Source organism: Heptranchias perlo, chromosome 1 (assembly GCF_035084215.1).
Source record: "Heptranchias perlo isolate sHepPer1 chromosome 1, sHepPer1.hap1, whole genome shotgun sequence".
In the NCBI taxonomy this organism is placed as follows: domain Eukaryota; kingdom Metazoa; phylum Chordata; class Chondrichthyes; order Hexanchiformes; family Hexanchidae; genus Heptranchias; species Heptranchias perlo.
Genome location: NC_090325.1, coordinates 192588559 through 192611964, shown reverse-complemented (window position 1 = coordinate 192611964; position 23406 = coordinate 192588559). Strand labels below are relative to the sequence as shown.

Below are 23406 nucleotides of genomic sequence, written 5' to 3'. Positions count from 1 at the left end.
AAAACCGAGCAGGGTCACCGACTCGCTGTCGCCTAGTTTTGCGCTGCTGCCAAACACCGATTTCAACCCCTTCGTGTCTGGGTCAAGATCGTGAAGAAGAGAAAAAAAACCCCAGCTTTCAACAGAGTGGGGAGAAAATCGACGGGAAAATAAATAAATGAACGGAGCAATTTCTACGCGCCTCATCAAACCATTCTTCCAACCGTGTACTGTGGTTCCATCCAGGGTAATTGTAAACAATTTTACAACACCAAGTTATAGTCCAGCAATTTTATTTTAAAATTGTAGGTGAACACAGCAGGGTAGGTGAACACAGGGTAGGTGAACACAGCAGGCCCATCGGCATCTGTAAAGAGAAAAAAAAGAATCTAACAGAGAATCTGATCGGGTTAGATGAAGAGGGGTGGGAGGAGGTTTGCCTGGGGGCATAAACACTGGGTATAGACCTGTTGGGCCGAGTGGCCTGATTCTATGCTGTAGCCTCCGTGTAACTCTATGTATTTCGGGTAGGGATTATTTGTCATAACTCAGCACTCAAAATATTTATAGAACCAGCTGTGACTTTCTAATATTTTTTCTGAATTCAAAGTATTAAATATTAGTGGATCTTGCATTATGTTACTCGCAATGAGTCAGAGGATTTACTGTTTTAGAATGACAGGAACATTGGACGATCTAACATATTGGGTATTATTATAAAATAGTCGAGCTCTCATGGCACTGCATACAAGAGGGGGTAATTTTGACTTTGGGTGATAGAGTTCAGTGGAAATAAAAATCGGGAGAGATGTGTAACAGGTGGCTGAATCAATATTGCCTGTTTTATACGATCACCCAAAGTCAAAATTACTCCCAGACAGTCCAGATTAAGTGTCGTCCTCGGGTGAAGTGGGGTAGCGGATAGGATTAATTGGATCAAGGTGTGTGTTGGTAATTCAGTCGCATTAGAAAGTCATACATTCTATCCTATTTTTATATTTCTATTATATATTTGTATGTCCACATTTATAATGGAAACCGCCTATGTAAATCTGTTACACTATAATTACACCCTCCTGCTGGTGATGGTATTACAGCACCTCCACTGTTGGGATCATTACATTATGATAAGTTTACAATGACTCCATTATAAATATGCATATAGGAATTTATAATGGCAAAAGTTTACAGGAAGTGGACACAGACATAAGGGGCCCGATATTAGGAGGGAGGCGGGTTGGCAGTGGGGGGTCGACTGGGTGCGTGGGTAACGCGCCCAGTGAAATCGGTGGGTTCCCTACGCGATCGTAAGTAAATGAAGCCACTTACCTTGGCTTCCGGGTTTCGCGCTGGAAAGCTGCGCAGCGGGCGGACTGCGCACCCGCATCATAGGCTGTCAGCTGGAGGAGCCCTGTTTAAAGGGGCAGTCCACCATTGACTGATGCTGCAGAAAATAGGCAAAATTACAGCATGGAGCAGTCCAGGGGGAAGGCTGCTCCCAGGTTTAATGATGCCTCACTCCAGGTCTTACTGGATGGGGTGAGGAGGAGGAGGAGGAGGGGGAGGGAGATCTTCCACCTGGCGGACAGGAGGAAGTGGCCTGCATCTGCCACCACGAAGGCTTGGCTCGAGGTGGCAGAGGAGGTCACCAGCACCACCAACATATCATGCACCTGCATACAGTGCAGGAGGCACTTCAATGACCTAACCAGGTCAGCCGAGGTGAGTACTCTTACTCATTCCCCTACACTCTGTCTGCCACATCACCGACCCCACCCCACACCTCCTTCTGCACTGCCAACACTACTCGATCACATCACTCCTCACACCCACTGAACCCTCATCCTCATCTTACCTGCACTTTCTCACCTGCCCAGTACTCATCCCACCACTACCACTCAACCCAATCCTCATACAATCTCATGGCTCTGTCTCATACTCATCCTCTGTTGCATCTCTTTCACGGTCAGCCTCACCCCACCTGCCACTACCTGTGCTGCAACCACAGGGCATGCATCACTTATGTGTAGTAGGAAGCGTAAGGCAAATGTGTCGTGAGCATGAAGGGGATGCACAAGGGTGTTTGAGGGTTTGTCATGGTTTTTACTGATATTTGATTTCTGATCAACTCACATTTCATATTATATTGTCACCGCTACTGCCACGTCTTGGTCATTCTTGACTGGCTTGTGCAATAAGGCCCTTTCATGAGGTTCTCCATGAACACCCTTGATGCCACCCATTGGGTCACCCTACAGTGGGTGTATGTGTAGTTACACGACTACTTTGTGCAGGTGCCTGTTGAGCAGCACTGTGTTGTGTAGCTCCATGTGGCGGAGGTGGACGGCGTGCCTGGTGATGTTGGTCGTCCTCCAATGGAGTGATGAATGCAGCTAAGGACCCCCCCCCAACCCCACCGGCCATCCTGATGGTGTGAGTGTGAGGGGGTCCGCAAAGTAGGTAAATGTATTTGGACAGCAGAATTTAGGGCATGATGTAATAATTTTGAGTGTGGAGACAATGGTGTTGCAGGCAAAACTTTGTCTGAGGTGACAGAGTGCCCTGCTGCAATGAATGAGGGTTTTCCCCCCAACTGTCAAGGAATCCTCAGCATCTCCCAATGGCTGCTGACTGAAACACGTCTGCAACAACAGGGAGTATTTCCCACAGCACGGGAAACACGCTGAGGAGACTCCAAAATCACATCCCCTGCCAAAATCTCTTCCCAATGGGGTCTGTCAACGACCTCAAGTACCTCCCTAACTATCTAAACTGTCATCCCGCCGGCTGTAATTGCCGGCGGGAATCCCGCATGCGGGGACTGCGCGCGCACCGATTCGCGTCATTGGGGAACCCGGAAGTGGGCGGGTTGGAGCCGGGCTCCACACCCGCTCCGGGATTCCCCAATTTTAGGAACCCCCCCCCCCCCCCCCCCCCCCGCCATGAACGCACCTGCTCGGCCATCCTAAATTTGACCCTAAGATTTTTGATATATTACTAACATAGATGTTCTGTGGCATTGGACATATTTTTAAAAATGATGTGTCGCAGTCTACCTGTAACTGTCTTTCTGTTTCTCTACCATTGCATAATCTTTCAGCTTCCCTTTGTTTTTCTGTTTGGCTCCCGGACTTTCTCCCTTTTTCTTTTGTGTAAATAACCCTATTTCAGGGAGCTGAGGGCTACTTTTCATTTACTTCACCTCCTGTGCAATTCTGCGCAGTGCTCTCGGGTTAAGCCTTTATCGAGGTTTTCACAAGTCTTAACGGGTAAGGTTTCTTTTGTTTACTGACTGACTTACATCCATTTCAGGCTGTGAGCAGGACTCAGAGAGGTGATGATAATAGAAAAAAAAGGCTGCTTTCTCCTTCTTGTGCCCACATCTCCTTTTTCATTCAAATTATCAGCTGGAGGAAAAATATACTCCCAAATGATTTAAATAAACTTTACTCAAGCTGTTTGCGAACCAACACCTAAAATCAGATGATCTAGTCATTTATGTCATTGCTGTTTGTGGGATCTTGCTGTCCGCAATTTGGCTGCTGCGTTTCCTACATTACAACAGTGACCACACTTCAAAAAGCACCTCATTGGTTGTAAGGTGCTTTGGGACATCTTAAGGTTGTGAAAGGTGCTATATGAATCCAAGTTCTTTCTTTCTTTCATTTGAATTGTCATACTACTTTTTTTATAATTCCTCCCACCACCCCAAGTGTCTACTATTCTCCAGCAAACAGCTCAAAAGACCAGCACAGCTCAATATCAACAGTAAAAGCGCACGGATTTCATCTGCAACAGCAGAATTCATTAACTGTCCCTCATGCAAACCTTTTCCTGACAAGTATGTTGCCCATGGAAAATGTAAGTGACTGAGAACCTTACAAGTAATAACCAATTAGAAACAACATGCCTTGAAAACAGCAGGAAGAAGGAACTTTGTGAATGAAAATGGCTGCCTTTTTTCGTTCTCCTCAACTAATGAATTGAACAAATAGCCAACTCTTGATGTTTCGCATCAACTGCGCATCAGGTCCTCTGCAGACTTGAAGAAATTGAGCAAGGTTTAAAACCTCCTAGCATCCATTCAGCGAATCAACATTGGCCATCAGTGGTGTCAGCCACTTCTCTCTGGGGCACAATGAACAAAACGCGCTTAATGCCAAAGGCTTGCTCCGTGTTCTTAACAGAGAAACTCCCATATTTGGCAAACTTAATAAACTGGGATCATAGGGGACCAAGAGGTGGCAAGTGTTCCTTCACAGGGCTCTTCACAGCTGAAGTGTGTGGATGAATGCAGATTCTATCAAACCTGCCTCAGGAATCTATAAAACATATGGATGTCAATTCTCACTGAGAAACTCAAAGCATTAAATATGGGGCATCTGGAATTGATCCTCAGTGAGTGGAGACGTAGGTGAAACACTGGATTATATTTTAGAGAGCGCTTCACCTATAGAAGGTTTGTACTTGAAATTTAATCTTTATATTAAGGAAAGAGGATGAGGTGTGAATCTGGGAACTACAGACGAGATTAACAACACTAAGGGGAAAGAAGCCATCGGTGATCATCAAAAGAATAAAAGGGACCATAAGAGGAAATTAGCTTAATTTAAAAAACGTTGAGCCAGAAATTGCTCCGAGCAGCGAGTCAGCAGTCACCGGCAATCCTGCGAATTAAATTAACAGAATTACTTACTGCGGGCTCTGTGGCGTCGAATTGCCTGAATTTGAACTTTAAAACAATTGTGCGCTGTCACCCCAGCCTGTGAGCAGCGTGAGTTGCCGAGGTTGGAAATTCTGTAAGAAGAGAAGACGCCCACAAAATCTGTCAGGAAGAGAAGTCCTGCCCACAGATTCAGCTTGCATTGCTCAAACAGGCAAACAGACTTCATTCATTGAATGTTAGTATTCTGTCTGTCATTGTAAATAAAAATTTAATTTTTTTTCTTATAAAAAGCCAAAAAAAAAATTGAATTAAAAGAGACAGAAGGGAAAAGTAAAAAAAAAAATTTTAATGACCAATAACTATTAAAATAAGTTTTCCACTGTGAGCCGGCAGTTTGTGGTGTCGATGGTAGTCATGATGTGGAGATGCCGGTGATGGACTGGGGTTGACAATTGTAAACAATTTTACAACACCAAGTTATAGTCCAGCAATTTTATTTTAAATTCACAAGCTTTCGGAGGCTACCTCCTTCCTCAGGTGAACGATGCGGAAATGAAGTCCTCGAAATGAAGTCGCATTTATAATTCACAGAACAATGCTGGTGATAACAGACAGTTTTTTCAACTGCCCGTTGCCAAGGCAATCAGTGTGCAGACAGACAGGTGTTACCTGCCAGGTCTCAGAATATACAAATCACCAAAAAAAACAACAAACAAAAAAAAACAGAGATAGAGAGGTAGAAACATAGAAAAGACAGCAACTGACCCGTTATATTAAAAACAGATAACATTTGTTCGCTGGTGGGGTAACGTGTAGCGTGACATGAACCCAAGATCCCGGTTGAGGCCGTCCTCATGGGTGCGGAACTTGGCTATCAATTTCTGCTCGACGATTTTGCGTTGTCGTGTGTCTCGAAGGCCGCCTTGGAGTACGCTTACCCGAAGGTCGGTGGCTGGATGTCCTTGACTGCTGAAGTGTTCCCCGACTGGGAGGGAACCCTCCTGTTTGGCGATTGTTGCGCGGTGTCCGTTCATCCGTTGTCGCAGTGTCTGCATGGTCTCGCCAATGTACCATGCTCTGGGGCATCCTTTCCTGCAACGTATGAGGTAGACAACGTTGGCCGAGTCACAGGAGTATGAACCATGCACCTGGTGGGTGGTGTCCTCTCGTGTGATGGTGGTATCTGTGTCGATGATCTGGCATGTCTTGCAGAGGTTACCGCGGCAGGGTTGTGTGGTGTCGTGGACGCTGTTCTCTTGAAAGCTGGGTAATTTGCTGCGAACGATGGTCTGTTTGAGGTTGGGTGGCTGTTTAAAGGCGAGTAGTGGAGGTGTGGGGATGGCCATAGCGAGGTGTTCGTCGTCATTGATGACATGTTGAAGGCTGCGGAGAACATGGCGTAGTTTCTCCGCTCCGGGGAAGTACTGGACGACAAAGGGTACTCTGTTGGTTGCGTCCCGTGTTAGTCTCCTGAGGAGGTCTATGCGATTTTTTGCTGTGGCCCGTCGGAACTGTCGATCGATGAGTCGAGCGTCATATCCCGTTCTTACTAGGGCGTCTTTCAGCGTCTGTAGGTGTCCATCGCGTTCCTCCTCGTCTGAGCAGACCCTGTGTATTCGCAGGGCCTGTCCATAGGGGATGGCCTCTTTGACGTGGTTAGGGTGGAAGCTGGAAAAGTGGAGCATCGTGAGGTTGTCCGTGGGCTTGCGGTAGAGTGAGGTGCTGAGGTGCCCGTCTTTGATGGAGATTCGTGTGTCCAAGAAAGAAACTGATTCTGAGGAGTAGTCCATGGTGAGCTTGATGGTGGGATGGAACTTGTTGATGTTATCGTGTAGTCTCTTCAGTGATTCCTCGCCGTGGGTCCATAGAAAGAAAATGTCGTCGATGTATCTGGTGTATAGTGTTGGTTGGAGGTCTTGTGCAGTGAAGAGCATGGTACATTGGCGAGACCATGCAGACACTGCGACAACGGATGAACGGACACCGCGCAACAATCGCCAAACAGGAGGGTTCCCTCCCAGTCGGGGAACACTTCAGCAGTCAAGGACATTCAGCCACCGACCTTCGGGTAAGCGTACTCCAAGGCGGCCTTCGAGACACACGACAACGCAAAATCGTCGAGCAGAAATTGATAGCCAAGTTCCGCACCCATGAGGACGGCCTCAACCGGGATCTTGGGTTCATGTCACGCTACACGTTACCCCACCAGCGAACAAATGTTATCTGTTTTTAATATAACGGGTCAGTTGCTGTCTTTTCTATGTTTCTACCTCTCTATCTCTGTTTTTTTTTGTTTGTTGTTTTTTTTGGTGATTTGTATATTCTGAGACCTGGCAGGTAACACCTGTCTGTCTGCACACTGATTGCCTTGGCAACGGGCAGTTGAAAAAACTGTCTGTTATCACCAGCATTGTTCTGTGAATTATAAATGCGACTTCATTTCGAGGACTTCATTTCCGCATCGTTCACCTGAGGAAGGAGGTAGCCTCCGAAAGCTTGTGAATTTAAAATAAAATTGCTGGACTATAACTTGGTGTTGTAAAATTGTTTACAATTATTAAAATAAGGAGTAATATGAGACTCCACATTTTTAAAAGTTAATTTTTAGTTGTTTGGCAGTCATTAAGATTTAAAACTTAGTTTAGACCTGGTATTTTTAAGCGTACCTGTTTGGTGCGTGATTAGTTACTTTCCAGCTGGGCAGATAAGCAAGTTGGCACTTTTTCAGTGTTTTCTCTGATTGCAACGTGCGCTGTCCCTTTAATTCGAAGCTGTTATCTCGTCGGCGAACCAGTAGGAGCGTGTTCCGGATTTCCGCGTTTCGCTGCACATGTGTAATCGCCAGAACTCGCTCCTTCAATTCGCCACTAACAACGAAGAGCACCGTTATGCTCCTCCGTTATTTCAGGAGCGATTTGTGCCCCAATAGGTCATACTAGGGTTACCAACCCTCCAGGATTGTCCTGGAGTCTCCAGGAATTAATGATTAATCTCCTGGACACCGCTGCATGCAAAAAACCCAGGGAGAAAAATCACAGGGGCATTAAAAAAAATTCTGTTTTTTTTTTCATTTTCTTTGAACACCTCTGTTTATTAGTTATAAAAATATTGGAGATGGGCTGTTTGATTGGGTGGGGCAGTTTGAGATGGGAGGTCATGCGATGAAACCTCCAGGAATACGTCCAATCAGAGTTGGCAACCCCTCGGTCACACTCACAAAAGGTTCAATGTCGGAAGGTTGCAAAGAGTTAAGGACAAATTAGTGAGCTCAAGTGAATATTGACTCAGCGATAAAGAGCAGAGAGTAATGATAAATAGCTAAAGCTGGGGTCAGCGATGAATGAAGTTCTGCTGAGGCCAGTTTTGGCCTCCTCTGTTGTTTATGCTGTTCATAATTCGCAGGGGAGAAGGAACTTCTAGTAATAATATAAAATTTGCTGATGATTCCAAATTACATGGCCACAAATTTGCTGACAAGAATCTTTGTTGCCAGATGCCCAATTTCAGTGAAATTATTGTACTCAAAGGGACGTGTTAAGATTAAGCAAATGAGCTGATTTTTGTCAATTAGAATTTAAATCGAAAATGTAGGGTAAAGCTACAAGAAATGTTAAAAGTACGTGTAGATAAATGTACATGTAGATAACTGATGGCTGTCCAAAGGTTGAAAATCTAAATTATATATGGGTGACTTTCAGCCACTGTCTGAAAGTATCCAGTCAATCTGAAACAAAGACAGAAAATGTTGGAATTGCAGTCGGTCAGGCAGCATCGATGGAGGGAACAGACCCTTCTTTCAAACCGGCTTTTTGTTCAAAGTCAATACGATGCTGTTATCAAGCACAGTACTAGCAGGCTTCTCGAGTATTGGATTATAAAGTGAAGCAGGTTGGTTTAACTCATTATAACTCACTGGACAATACTGCCTGCAAGTTTCAAAATTATGATGGGTTTTGATAAGAACATAGGAGCAGGAGTCGGCCGTTCAGCCCCTCGAGCCTGTTCCGCCATTCAATTAGATCATGGCTGACCTGTATCTTAACTCCACCTACCCGCCTTGGTTCCGTAACCCTTAATACCCTCGCCTAACAAAAATCTATCAATCTCAGTTTTGAAATTTTCAATTGACCCCCAGCCTCAACAGCTTTTCGGGAGAGAGAGTTCCAGATGTTCACTACCCTTTGTGTGAAGAAGTGCTTCCTGACATCACCCCTGAACGGCCTTGCTCTAATTTTAAGGTTATGCCCCCTTGTTCTGGACTCCCGCTATCTACCCTATCCAATGCTTTAATCAACTTAATCACAATTCGATCACCCCTTAATCTTCTAAACTCAAGGGAATACAAGCCTAGTCTATGCAACCTGTCCTCATAATTTCACCGTCTGAGCCCCGGTATCGTTCTGGTAAATCTGCGCTGCACCCCCTCCACGGCCAATATATCCTTCCTGAGGTGCGGTGCCCAGAACTGAATGCCATACTCCAGATGGGGTCTAACCAGAGCTCTGCACAGCTGGAACATAACTTCCACCCCTTTTGTATTCCAGCCTCCTTGAGATAAAGGCTAACATCCAATTAGCCTTTTCAATTATGTTTTGTACCTACCACTAACTTTTAGAGAAACTAGGGAGAAACTGTTTTCACTGGCAGGAGGGTCGGTAACCAAAGGACACAGATTTAAGGAAATTGCCAAAAAAGCCAAGTGGGAGATAAGGAGAAATTATTTTCCGCAGCAAATTGTTACGATCTGGAATGCGCTGCCTGAAAGGGAGGTGGAAGCAGATTCAATAGTAACTTTCAAAAAGGAATTGGATAAATACTTAAAAAGCAGAAATTTGCAGGGCTACAGGGAAAGAGCAGGGGGAGTGGGACTAATTGGATAGCTCTTTCAAAGAGCCGGCACAGGCACGATGGGCTGAATGGCCTCCTTCTGAGCTGTGTGAATCTATGATTGCATGACAAGGCTGAAGGCATGACTGAAGATCATGAGCTGTGAGGACAGGCTCATAGAATTAGATTTGATCTCGTGGGAAAAGGAAGGTTGAAAGAATCTCTGATCTAGATCTGTAAAATATTGAACTAAATCAAAAGTACAGCTGCAAGCAGATCATTTAATAACAACTGTCCTTACAAGTCAGAGGACACAAAACAAAATCAGCAATCCTCAAAATGCAATGAGAGATTAGATTTTTTTTTAACTGTGTAATCCAAAGATTGATTAGATACCTATTAAATAATATTAGTTTGGGTAACCTCTTTAAAAAGAATTTGGGCAGCTAGCTGAAGGTTTAAAGGTCATAGGCATAAGTATAGATCAACTACTCTGTAGAATACAATCATACCAATCCTGCTGGGACCTTGGAATCCCATCTGTGGAACATTGGCCAACACTGAATAATATAGTTTGTAATATTTAATAGCATGGAAGTTTAATTTGATCGCCTTTGGTGCCAGGGAGAAATGTATCAAGGGTTTCTCTTCTTGGGTGGTTTGCTGTAGCGATTCACCTGTTTTAAGGGATGAACAGTTGCATTTTCCAAGACTCTGCTCCACCTCCTCTTTGAATCTCACTCGACTGGAGCGCAAATCAGAGAATCGAGTGTGGAGATTGCGGTGTCCAGTTCACAGCTCTCCCGATTACTGACTGGGAAATTGGAGGCACCGTAGATTGGGCGTGCGAGCCTCTGTGTCCAGTTTTCCAATGCGCATTCCCACCAAACGCGGGGAGCAGAGTCTCGAAAATCTACCACTAAATAAATTGATGGAGTCCATAGAGTGATTCTCTCTGCCTGCTGACAATTACCACCGTACAGAAACTGCAACTGTGGGCGGAAAGTTTAATTTGGGTGCTGGCAGTTATAGTTCTCAATTTCTGACATAGGTTTGAAAAGAAATTAAATGTTTCCACTGGTAAATGAAAAAACAGCAGTGAAGCCCGTTATTGAGATTTGATTAATTTTGAGATACTCTGGAGTTTTCTGAATAGTTATGCAGTGTAAGCACACTTGGAGCAGGACCAAATAGGTGGTAAATCCAGCAATAGGATAGCTTGTAAGATTCTCAAAATTCACAGATCCCCCAAAACCCTAAAGAAAAGGACTCTGGACTCTTTTCTAACCATTTCAGGGTGATGAAATGTATTGGGCCTAATAGAGGGTGATTCAAGGTCAAAAACCAAGATTTGGTATTTTTTTTAAAAAGGCATGTTTGGGCTTGTAAAGGAAAAGGCTGCAACAGGAGTTGGGACCAACCTCTGTAATAGATGGTTTGAGTATTGGAGTTAATCAAACTGTCTGGGGAACTGCGTGACCTCAGTCAGCCCCTACCAGACATTTACATTCAGACAATAGACCCACAGAAGAGCAGTCCCCACCCAAATTACAGGACCCATCCAAAACATGCATAAAACAAATCCAATCAGCCCACTCCATAGAAATCTCAGGCCCAGTCAGGAAACTCGAAACCTGAGCACAACGACTACAATCAAGCAAGAGCTCAACAACTCATGAAACCATCCCGAAACCACTTCACACATTTCATAAACAAGTTACTCTTAACCAGCCCGCCAAAATCTTACAATAAACTGGGTCAGATTTGGCGCGCAGATAAGGAGGCTTCAATTAGTATAATTGAAGGCTCGTTTTCTCAAGAAGGCAGTTCAGCCAGGAGTTCGACAGCTCGGAAGACGACAGTTCAACAAGGCAAGGGGGCAACAGAAAGAAGTTCAACAGAGAATGTCAGCAGCTCTAGAAGCAGGCCGACACACAAGAAGAAACCAGAGCAACAGCCCCAGTGACCATCAGACACCTCGCGGCAACAAGGGCCTTACAAAACAACCAACCGAATATTACCACCAACCAACCGGGTAATATTGGGCCACCGCGACCAAAGAAAACCAACTCGGGAGAAAACCAAAGATCCGCAAAGTTTCCACTCTACAATCTATCCCTGACTTACCCCTGGGTAAGTCTTCTACTCAAAAGACTCTAAATCCTATCCCGATAGGAAGAAAAGTGGGTACTCACCCGATAGATCCAATACGCACCCCACCGCATCAGCGGACTCGCGAAGACTGACCAGCTACGCAGTTGAAGTCCTCTACCACGTCCGGGGTACGGCAGACACCAACCAACACATACAGCGAACCCCGAAATCGCGAACCAGCTCAACTGTCAAGGATTCGTTTGGTGAGCATTATCCCTGGTCCTTTAGAGCCCAACTTAGCTAGTAAAGTGGGATTGGGAGGGGTGAGGTATCTTTCTACTGTAATTTCCCTCGTGTGTATCGAAGTGTTCCCCATTTTATTAGAGTGTTAAGATTGTTGTGTTGTATTTTCTCTCTTGAAAAAAGATCAAAGTTTCTTGCACCAAAACCAGTTGTCTGCTGCACTTTCGTCACAACCCCCAAATAAGTCCAAGGTCTGGAACCAAGGGAGTGGGAGCGATTCGAACCGTTCAGAAGTCAGAGGTGAAGCTGACACACACCACCACCTCCTACAGCTACGTGACATTTGTTCCTATCATCATGCCCACGTCCTCTCAGATGAGGGGTTCGGGATGGACTGATTGGCACCTAGTTCAGTTAAGCAACTCCTCTCTGCCAAAGTGAGCCTTCTGTGCCAAGGCCAGTTCCTTATGCCAAGTGATTGAAGGGACATACGTATAGCATTTAAGACAGCGAGCAGGAGAAATTTTATTTACACAGAGGAATGGACGAGCAAAGTTAATGATTGATGCATAGATTATGTCAACATTTAAGAATAGGTTAGACTGTTGGTTTAAGGAAAGGGATAAAGGGGATATGGGAAAAGAGTGGGCATATGGTATTAGGACTACAGCTCATGTGGATGTAAGATACTAACTTGGACTGATTGGGCCGAATGGCCTGTATCCGTGTTGTAATTTCTATATAACGCTATATAACTCCTGTACCAAGACAAGAAACTTCATTCATTTTGATTGATACTAGGCCATTCATTCTGACCCATTATACCAACCTTGGGCCCATGAAAAATTTCTTGTTGACATATAGGCATATTGATTGGAGAATGAAATAAATTACCTGCAATAGAATAGGTAGAGTGTCACTTCTGCAGTTGCCCTCTCACGAATAGAAAGTACATTTAACACAAATGCAAAAAAAAGTGATTTAAATCAACTTTAATTATGGAATATGTGCTAAGATGACATGTCCAAGAAGGATTGACAAAGTCAGGGAAACACAACCAATTTTACAAAATCGTGCCACCAATATAAGGCACTATGTATGAGGTGATGAATGGAATTATAAGGAACTATGCATGAGGTGGTAAATGGAATTGTAAGGAACTATGTATGAGGTGATGAATGGAATTGTAAGGAACTATGTATGAGGTGGTAAATGGAATTATAAGGAACTATGTATGAGGTGGTAAATGGAATTATAAGGAACTATGTATGAGGTGATGAATGGAATTGTAAGGAACTATGTATGAGGTGGTAAATGGAATTATAAGGAACTATGCATGAGGTGATGAATGGAATTGTAAGGAACTATGTATGAGGTGATGAATGGAATTGTAAGGAACTATGTATGAGGTGGTAAATGGAATTATAAGGAACTATGTATGAGGTGGTAAATGGAATTATAAGGAACTATGTATGAGGTGGTAAATGGAATTATAAGGAACTATGCATGAGGTGATGAATGGAATTATAAGGAACTATGTATGAGGTGGTAAATGGAATTATAAGGAACTATGCATGAGGTGATGAATGGAATTATAAGGAACTATGTATGAGGTGATGAATGGAATTATAAGGAACTATGTATGAGGTGATGAATGGAATTATAAGGAACTATGTATGAGGTGATGAATGGAATTGTAAGGAACTATGTATGAGGTGGTAAATGGAATTATAAGGAACTATGTATGAGGTGGTAAATGGAATTGTAAGGAACTATGCATGAGGTGGTAAATGGAATTATAAGGAACTATGTATGAGGTGGTAAATGGAATTATAAGGAACTATGCATGAGGTTATGAATGAAATTCGAAGGCACTATCATGAGGTGGTAAATGGAATTGTAAGGAACTATGTATGAGGTGGTAAATGGAATTGTAAGGAACTATGTATGAGGTGGTAAATGGAATTATAAGGAACTATGTATGAGGTGGTAAATGGAATTATAAGGAACTATGCATGAGGTTATGAATGAAATTCGAAGGCACTATCATGAGGTGGTAAATGGAATTGTAAGGAACTATGTATGAGGTGGTAAATGGAATTGTAAGGAACTATGTATGAGGTGGTAAATGGAATTATAAGGAACTATGTATGAGGTGGTAAATGGAATTGTAAGGAACTATGCATGAGGTGGTAAATGGAATTATAAGGAACTATGTATGAGGTGGTAAATGGAATTGTAAGGAACTATGCATGAGGTGGTAAATGGAATTGTAAGGAACTATGCATGAGGTGATGAATGAAATTCGAAGGCACTATCATGAGGTGGTAAATGGAATTGTAAGGAACTATGCATGAGGTGGTAAATGGAATTATAAGGAACTATGTATGAGGTGGTAAATGGAATTGTAAGGAACTATGCATGAGGTGGTAAATGGAATTGTAAGGAACTATGCATGAGGTGGTAAATGGAATTATAAGGAACTATGTATGAGGTGGTAAATGGAATTGTAAGGCACTGTCATGAGGTGAATGGAGATGTCGGGCATTGTGTCTCAGATGTTGGTCTGCTCAACACCAAAGCACTTTTTCATTTTACACAACCAGGCGCAGCATCTGTTACAGCAAGGCTTATCTGACAAATAAATACTCATTTGCCCTGAATAACATTCTGCATTGACTTGGAATCTGTTCTGTTTGAAGACAGCCAGAAATACTTCAATAAAAATGCAATTTTCGAACCAGCACATTAAATATTTAGTGGTCGCTCAGTTTTAGGAAGGAATTTCGAGACCATTTGATGTGAAGTGAAATTTGGAATAATGTTACTGATGGAGGATAAGAGATGAGGGGGGGCGGCGGTGGAGTCGTGCAGGCGAGACAATGTTAACCGAAAGGCATAGAGAAGCACATAGATCCTATCTGTTCATTCTTCTGACAAATGCAAGACCTGGCACATGACTGTTTTGGCGATGAGTATAACTGAAATGGTCTTTCACTAAAGCTTTCAGCAATGGGATCAATCCAGCTAGGATATCCTGCAGGTGCAAATAAGAATCACTCCAAGACGGCTGTGGCCAGGGGACAGAAATGTATTTGAATTGGTTTGGGTCACAGGTAATGACACGTCGCATTCATTCAACTTTAAACCCTGAACAATTCTTTACGGTGCCCTCAACAGGCGACAAGCGAGTCAGGTAGAATCGCCAGTGCTGCAGGCGTCAGGAGGTCGAGGGCACTTGATCCACATGTTCTGAGGTGTCACACAGCTTACTGGTTTTGGGAGAAAGTCAGGGAACTCTTATTCAAAGTGCCAAGGATACTCCCATCCTCACTGCTGGCATTGTGCTTGATGGGTGAACCGTGTAAGTGTGAGTGTGACTGTGAGTGTGACGGTGAGTGTGAGTGTATGTATGTTGAGGGGGGAGATGGGGGCAAGCCATCATTAGATGGCTCTGATTGTCCTATTAGCTTTGTTAGTATTCAGAGAGAGAAAAAAAAATCAGCCTTCCAGAGAATCATTGCCAGAGTTCAAATTCAGCCCGAGTTGCACCACAAGCAATGTGTCTCATTACTGAATGCCTAGTTGAGGTTTTAACAATATATCGTCCTCAGTGGTTAAGGACAAATGAGAATTTATTCGACAGATAAGCCTTGCTGTAACAAGGCCGCACACACTACACACCACATGTCAGCATAATGGAAGTTTGGTGCTATTAGCAATATTCATGAGGCCAAAGTCTACCCTCTGCCCTTCATCCAGATATATTAAAGGTTAAAAATTACTTGGAATGGGCCTCGGTGGACTTCCTTGTGGATATATGAGGGAAAGATGTGAAGTTAAATGCTTGCTTGCTCTGTACTAATTTGCACCAAATGTAATGGATAATCTCTGTGTAATCCTCAATCAACCCTGCTATTAAGAAACTAGTAAAGAACATTTGTTGGAAGGTAAAATGTTCTTTCTTCTGTGCAGCTGCAACACTTTTTTCTTTGTATGTACATTTTTCCCTCAGTACTTGGCTTCTGCCCACACCCCTCCTATCACAATGTCTGAGGGTTTAGTGGAATACACACAACTCAAAACCCAAGACTCAACCAAGCCCTGAGACTTAATTTTTCTTCTTCTGTCCTTTCCTATGGATCATTCTGTGCTGGAGGTGCACAATCGACATGCTTCCATGTGCCTGGTTGTGCCACTTTTGAACTGGCATGGGGAGCAGCCAATCGAGATTGTTACCATTCGCGATTCTGTGGCCACTTTTTCAACAGATGGGGCTTAGATATGAGCTGCCTTAAAATGCGTTCTGAGCAGAAGCCTGCCTAAAGGTGGTCACCTGCTCCACACCGTCCCATTTTAAGTTGTCAAGGCATTCGCGCCCGAGAGGTCTTTTAAGTGCTGTAATCTAGCAGGAGTCTAGTTCTATCCATATCCCGCTGCGTCAAATTGCACGAGAGATGCGATAGGGAAAGAATGTGAGAATGCAGGTAGCTGGGAAGGTGGAGTCACAATCTGCAATATCTGCAAAGGACAAAGTACTGGCTCTATTGAGAAAAATGACTGGAAATTTTTATTTGGCTTGTCCCCTAAACAATCACGACCCTGTCACTTCCAACTTATGCATTTCCAGCTTTCTCACTTATTCCTTTAAATGCCCTTTGGTACAAACTATCTGATCCTGGGGACCTGTCTGACTTCAATCCCACATCTCCACATCATGACTTCCAACTTAGTAATTTCTGTTTCGTAGTGGAATTACAATCAATGGTAGATTTGTGCTGTGGGTCCATGCTCACTGGGAATTGGGCTGGAACTCATTTTCACGTACGACCTTTACAAGAATTAGACAGAGGAGACTTGTTTGGGTTGGATCTGAATCCAGGGTTCAGAGATGAAAGACAATTGTTTAGCCCACTGCACCAAACAATTCTTTCAATCTCTAATTTAAATTATTTTGTTAAATTGTTCAATTTTTTTTTTACAACTGTAAGACCTACCATGGTGTAACCTTCTCAAATGCCTTCTGAAAATCAATACATATATCTTCTATTGATCCTACTCAATCCGCCACTTCAGTGATTCTGTCGAAGAACTCTATTAGGTTAGTTATGACCTACCTTTCACAAGACCATGTTGACTCTCCCTAATCATCTTATGCTTTTTTCTAAGTCCTGACTTACTCTTGTCACTGATGATGGATTGTATCAACCTGCCCACCACAGACACTAAACTGACCGGACTGACATTATTTGGTTTGTCCCTTCCTCCCTTTTAAATAATGGTGTAACACTCGCTATCTTCCAGTCCTCTGATACTGTCACTCAATACTATTGAGTGAGCTTTGCAAGATTATAACTAATGCATTTCCAGCTTTCTTACTTATTCCTTTAAATGCCCTTTGGTACAAACTATCTGATCCTGGGGACCTGTCTGACTTCAATCCCATTAGTTTATCCATTCCAGTTTTTCTCTTCGTATCATTGCCAGTATGTTTCTCCCCTTCACTGATCTCTAGTTTTCCTTGTACTCCTGGTATTGCATCTTCCTCTTCCACTGAAGACTAAAGCAAAATATTCGCCTGAGTCAGAATGTCGTGGCTTCGAGTCCCGCTCAGAGACCTGAGCACATAATCTAGGCTGTAGTACTGAGGGAATGCTGCACTGTCGGAGATGCCGTCTTTCAGAGGAGATGCCAAATTTAACCTTGTTTAAATCCGAAACCTTGCTTTGTGACCCTCCTTTCACCCCTTCAAACCTGATGGTGAATTTAATCAAACTATTTGCAAGAAGCTCTTTTACTACAAAATCATAATTTCTAGCTCATTCCTCATAACTAAACTGAGCATCGCTTGCTTCCTTGTTGACCTGCTGCTATCATGCATACATTCAGCAGGTCTATTCCCTTTCCCGGTTGAGCTGCTAGTTCTCTCCCAATCTATATGCAGGTTAAAATCTCCCACTGTCACATTCTTTTCTTCTGACAGACCTCCCTGATCTGCATACAGTTAAAGTCTTCACATTCCAAAGGTTTATAAAATAATGCCACAACATTTCCTGCTCCTGACCTTCGCTAATTTTGATGCCACTCACTCAGCTCCCTTCTTTCTACTGCGATGACGGTATCCTTTATTAATGTTCCCATCGCCTCTTTTATAAGCATCCGATGTCCCAATTTTACTAGGCCAGCTATCGTATCCCCCTCTCCATCACCTCCCATCAAGGCTGCAAAGCTCAAGAATTCACCATTCCTTCCTTGTAACTCAATTTCTCGGCACGAAGGATCAGCCATGTGACCCTTCTCTGCATCACCCCAGTGATCTGATGTAAGACAAGACAGACCTTTCAATTATTACCCAGATGGAGGGGTGGGCCTGAGATGTCTTGTGGGAGGCAGTACAAAATCTTGGCAGGAAAAGAAAACTTTTCATCCTTGCTCCTTCACACAAGAGCACCTCGCATTAACTGAGCATGGAGCAGTGTAGACATCCACTGACTGATTTCCTGATTTAAGAATGACGTGCCCTGTGGGGTTCGAAAAGAGAAGTGAATTTACCATGTTCCTGCATTTGTGAATAACAGTCAGCTGCAGAAGACTGTGTAAATTTTATTTGTGTTTATTAATTATAAAAGAAAAATAAAGGCTTGCATTTATATAGCGCCTTTCATGACCTTAGGACGTCTTTGCAACCAATGAAGTACTTTTGAAGTGTTGTAATGTAGGAAACGCGGCAGCCAATTTGTGCACAGCAAGATCCCACAAATAGCAATGTGATAATGACTAGATAATCTGTTTTTTTAGTGATGTTGGTTGAGGGATAAATATTGACCAGGACTGCGGGGAGAACTCTCCAGCTCTTCTTTGATATAGTGTCACTCATATCTCCTTCTTTGGCATTTTGACCATTTTTTCTTTATTCTTATGGATTTGAGGTGAAGGGTTAGGCAGCACAGGGCACCAGGAGCCGACAGTCTCGTAAGGCGGAGGTTCACTCTTGCAATTCGCAACATGGGAGCTTGCCAATCAGGTGGAAAAAGGAGGGGAAAGCAGAGGAAGAGCTCATCCCGGCCATTCTCAACACTTTGCAGCAACTGGTTACAGAATTGCCTTGCTAGAAGCTTGGAAACAGATCAATGTCTACCCTCTCAGCTGTGGAACACTGCATGTTACAAGGGGAAAAGGGGAAAACAGCAATAACAATTCACAACATGGGACAATTCGGAACGATAACAATTTGCATTTATGTAGCGACTTTAACGGGCACTCCGTAATGTATGGCTCGCTCTAACAGCCTACAGGCAAATGCTGACATGCCTTCAACAGGCCAGAATCATGTGAACTCTGGAACCCCCGAAATTGCTGATCAATATCACACAATGGGGGTCATTTTGACTTTGGACAATAGTGTAAAGCGGACACTGTTGAATGAGCCGCCCGTTATAAATCACTCCCGATTGTCAGAAAGATGTATAACGGGCGGCTAGTCCAATATCGCCCCCTTATGCTATTGCCCAAAGTCAAAATTACCCAAAATGCTTCGCACCAACAGCAATTTCTAAGACTTCCGTTTTGATCCTTTTCTGTTCTCACCACGTAACTGATTTAGTAACTCGTATCAGCTCTGGAATCACTGCTGAAATAAGCAGTCATTTGGGACAAGGCAGCTTTGTGGATTTAAGGGTTAATCTTTCTTTCGGGCTTTTCAAGATGGCAGCCATTTCTCTCTGGACAGAGGCAACTCTTGTTAACCTAACTAAGAGTCTTAAAGGTGTCTCCACATTTATGCTCAGGTCTACTTTTTATTCTACAGTAAATGAGCAGGGGAAAATGTAGCCCTAATGACTTATCTAATGTGCGTTCTAAACAAAATAAGTGATGAGGACTCATGGGAAATCTTTTATATCCAACTCAATAAATCTCACAAGCCTTCATTGCCCATGAGTTATCAGGATAGTACACTAATGGGATATAAATTGTATCCCAGGGCTATGGACGGAAGAGAGCCAGGCAAAATCTCATTCATAGAAAGAAATATAATTCTCTGCTCCCTCAATAGCAGCACACCTCATGCCTATCGATCATATTTGCAGAACCAATGATATATATCACTCTCTAAGTTCTCAGTGTTTACTCTTTTCCAATGCAGATACTAATCAGCGTATGACGATCTTTATCTCTGTGATATGCCTTTTGAAGCCTATTTGGAATATATACTGCCCTGGAGTGTTTCTAAAATCCCAATAAATTGCTCCATCCCTTTGTGACTCAAACATTCTCATTCCCCAACCACATAGAATTACATAGAACGTACAGAACAGAAACAGGCCATTCGGCCCAACATGTCCATGCTGGTGTTCATGCTCCACACAAGCCTCCTCCCTCCCTACTTCATCTCACCCTATCAGCATATCCTTCTATTCCTTTCTCCCTCAAGTGTTTATCCAGCTTCCCCTTAAATGCATCTATGCTATTCGCCTCAACCACTCCTTGTGGTAGTGAGTTCCACATTCTAACCACTTCCTGGGTAAAGAAGTTTCTCCTGAATTCCCTATTGGAATTATTAGTGACTATCTTATATTTATGACCCCTAGTTCTGGTGTCTCCCGCAAGTGGAAACATCTTCTCTACGTTTACCCTATGAAACACTTTCATAATCATAAAGACCTCAATCAGGTCACCCCCTCAACCTTCTCTTTTATAGAGAAAAGAGCCCCAGCCTGTTCAATCTTTCCTGATAGGTATAACCTCTCAGTTCTGGTATCATCCTTGTAAATCTTTTTTGCACCTTCTCCAGTGTCGCTATATCCTTTTTATAATATGGAGATCAGAACTGTTCACAGTACTCCAAGTGTGGTCTAGCCAAGGTTGTATACAAGTTTAACGTAACTTCCCTGCTTTTCAATTCTATCCATAATAACTTCATCGAACCATTGAATCATACAGCACAGAAGGAGGCTATTCAGGCCAACATGGTCGTGCAGACTCTTTGAAAGAGCTATCCAATTAGCCCCACTCCCCTGCCCTTTCCCCATCGCCCTACAAATGTTTCCCCTTCAAGTATTTATCCAATTCCCTTTTGAAAGTTACTATTGAATCTACTTCCACCACCCTGTTAGGCAGTGCCTTCCAGATCGTAATAACTCACTGCATTAAAAAAAATTCTCCTCATCCCCCCCCTCTGGTTCTTCTGCAACGATTTCTTTGACATTCAGGTTAACCCCCAGGGAAGTTGAATCTGGAACGTTTAGTGAACCCCAGCAGAGCTCCAGGATAAATATGTAGGGGATAGAGACATGTGACTCCTACTGGAAAATGGCAGCCCCAGGGAAAAATATAGGGTGGAGTTCCACCTCATCTTCCCGCCCCCAATCCAGAGATCTGCTGGAATTCTGCCTTGGAATTCCAGTTCCTTGTTGTTGTCCATGTCTGTAAAGGCACACATTTCTGAGTGACAGCCTCGGTGCCTCTATTGCACCGTTGCTGTGATGTGGGTTATAGTCGCTTTATGAAGTAAAAGCAGATCCTTTTCACAGGAAGTTGCGGCATTAATATCGATGGTTGTCACCTCATTAATGCTTGGGATGCTGTGAGTGTTGGGACTAATTTACCATGTATAACTTTCAATGCATCAAGAAGCACGCATTACATTTCCCTTCCTCCATACATACGCAAATTCTTTTCATTTTTCTTCCGTCTATTTCTATTTTGATACATATAATCAAATCAAATTAACCACAGGCTCATATTAGAATTGTACTTTTTAATGTATTTGTGCACACACACGTGTAGATTCATACCCTTTGAATTTATGTTAAATTACTGGCATTTTAGCTGAGTGAGTGGATTAAGGATTGGCAGATGGATTTTATGTACGATTTTGAACAGACCATTGGTTAATGGGATTGACTTGAGATTGAATCTTCACTGACTTCAATGGAACAGGCTGGGTGTTATACGGGCTGCCAATTCGCCATTGCCTGTTTTGCACCACAGTTCAAGACCAGTTTCACCCCCCCGCACTGTGATCATAGAATCATAGAACCACATGGCACAGAAGGAGGCCATTTGGCCTATCGTGCCTGTGCCGGCTCTCTGAAAGAGCTATGCAAATGAGCCCCACTCCACCAGCTCTTTTCCCGTAGCCCTGGGCATTTTATCCTTTTTAAGTCTGCAACTAATTCCCTTGTGAGAGTTACTATTGAATCTGCTACCACCGCCCTTTCAGAATAGAAGCTGCAGAACCTGAGAGGCAGAACCCCAAATCTTTTGAAAGCTGGTTACCGTTGTTCTCTGCAAACAGTTACCCCAAGGCCTAAAGGTCAGCAGTAAAAGCATCCACAATGGATACATTGACTGGTCTGGAGGCCATTTTGTCTGAGAGGGGGGTGGGGGGATGGTGCTTGATGCAGATGTTCCTGATGCCACCACTCACTCCAGCCAGTGCTACATGGTATCGTATTTGCCCAGAAAATTGCCCAGGTATGTCCTGTCCACAAAAAGCAGGACAAATCCAATCCGGCCAATTACCGCCCCATCAGTCTACTCTCAATCATCAGCAAAGTGATGGAAGGTGTTGTCGACAGTGCTATCAAGCAGCACTTACTCACCAATAACCTGCTCACCGATGCTCAGTTTGGGTTCCATCAGGACCACTCGGCTCCAGACCTCGTTACAGCCTTGGTCCAAACATGGACAAAAGAGCTGAATTCCAGAGGTGAGGTGAGAGTGACTGCCCTTTACATCAAGGCAGCATTTGACCGAGTGTGACACCAAGGAGCCCGAGTAAAATTGAAGTCAATGGGAATCAGGGGGAAAACTCTCCAGTGGCTGCAGTCACATCTCGCACAAAGGAAGATGGTAGTGGTTGTTGGAGGCCAATCATCTCAGCCCCAGGACATTGCTGCAGGAGTTCCTCAGGGCAGTGTCCTAGGCCCAACCATCTTCAGCTGCTTCATCAATGACCTTCCCTCCATCATAAGTTCAGAAATGGGGATGTTCGCTGATGATTGCACAGTGTTCAGTTCCATTCGCAACCCCTCAGATAATGAAGCAGTCCGAGCCTGCATGCAGCAAGACCTGGACAACATCCAGGCTTGGGCTCATAAGTGGCAAGTAACATTCGCGCCAGACAAGTGCCAGGAAATGACCATCTCCAAAAAGAGAGAGTCTAACCACCTCCCCTTGACATTCAACGGCATTACCATCAGCGAATCCCCCACCATCAACATCCTGGGGGTCACCATTGACCAGAAACTTAACTGGACCAGCCACATAAATACTGTGGCTACAAGAGCAGGTCAGAGGCTGGATATTCTGTGGCGAGTGACTCACCTCCTGACTCCCCAAAGCCTTTCTACCATCTACAAGGCACAAGTCAGGAGTGTGATGGAATACTCTCCACTTGCCTGGATGAGTGCAGCTCCAACAACACTCAAGAAGCTCGACACCATCCAGGACAAAGCAGCCCGCTTGATTGGCACCCTAAACATTCACTCCCTTCACCACCAGCTGCAGTGTGTACCATCCACAGGATGCACTGCAGCAACTCGCCAAGGCTTCTTCAACAGCACCTCCCAAACCCGTGACCTCTGCCACCTAGA

At 43.8% G+C, this 23406-nt stretch overlaps 1 long non-coding RNA gene across 2 annotated transcripts in view; it reads right to left on the bottom strand.

Moving 5' to 3' along the window:
* Positions 1-262: 262 nt before the first annotated feature.
* The window catches only part of LOC137305449 (uncharacterized), a 70228-nt gene continuing 47084 nt past the window's right edge, over positions 263-23406 (bottom strand). Inside the window, exon 3 of one of the 2 annotated variants that reach the window (XR_010958719.1) lies at positions 263-346. This is a non-coding gene — a long non-coding RNA (uncharacterized lncRNA). Of the gene's footprint in view, positions 347-18399; positions 18966-23406 lie in introns of those variants that run through there. The other variant, XR_010958723.1, reaches the window with a different exon arrangement.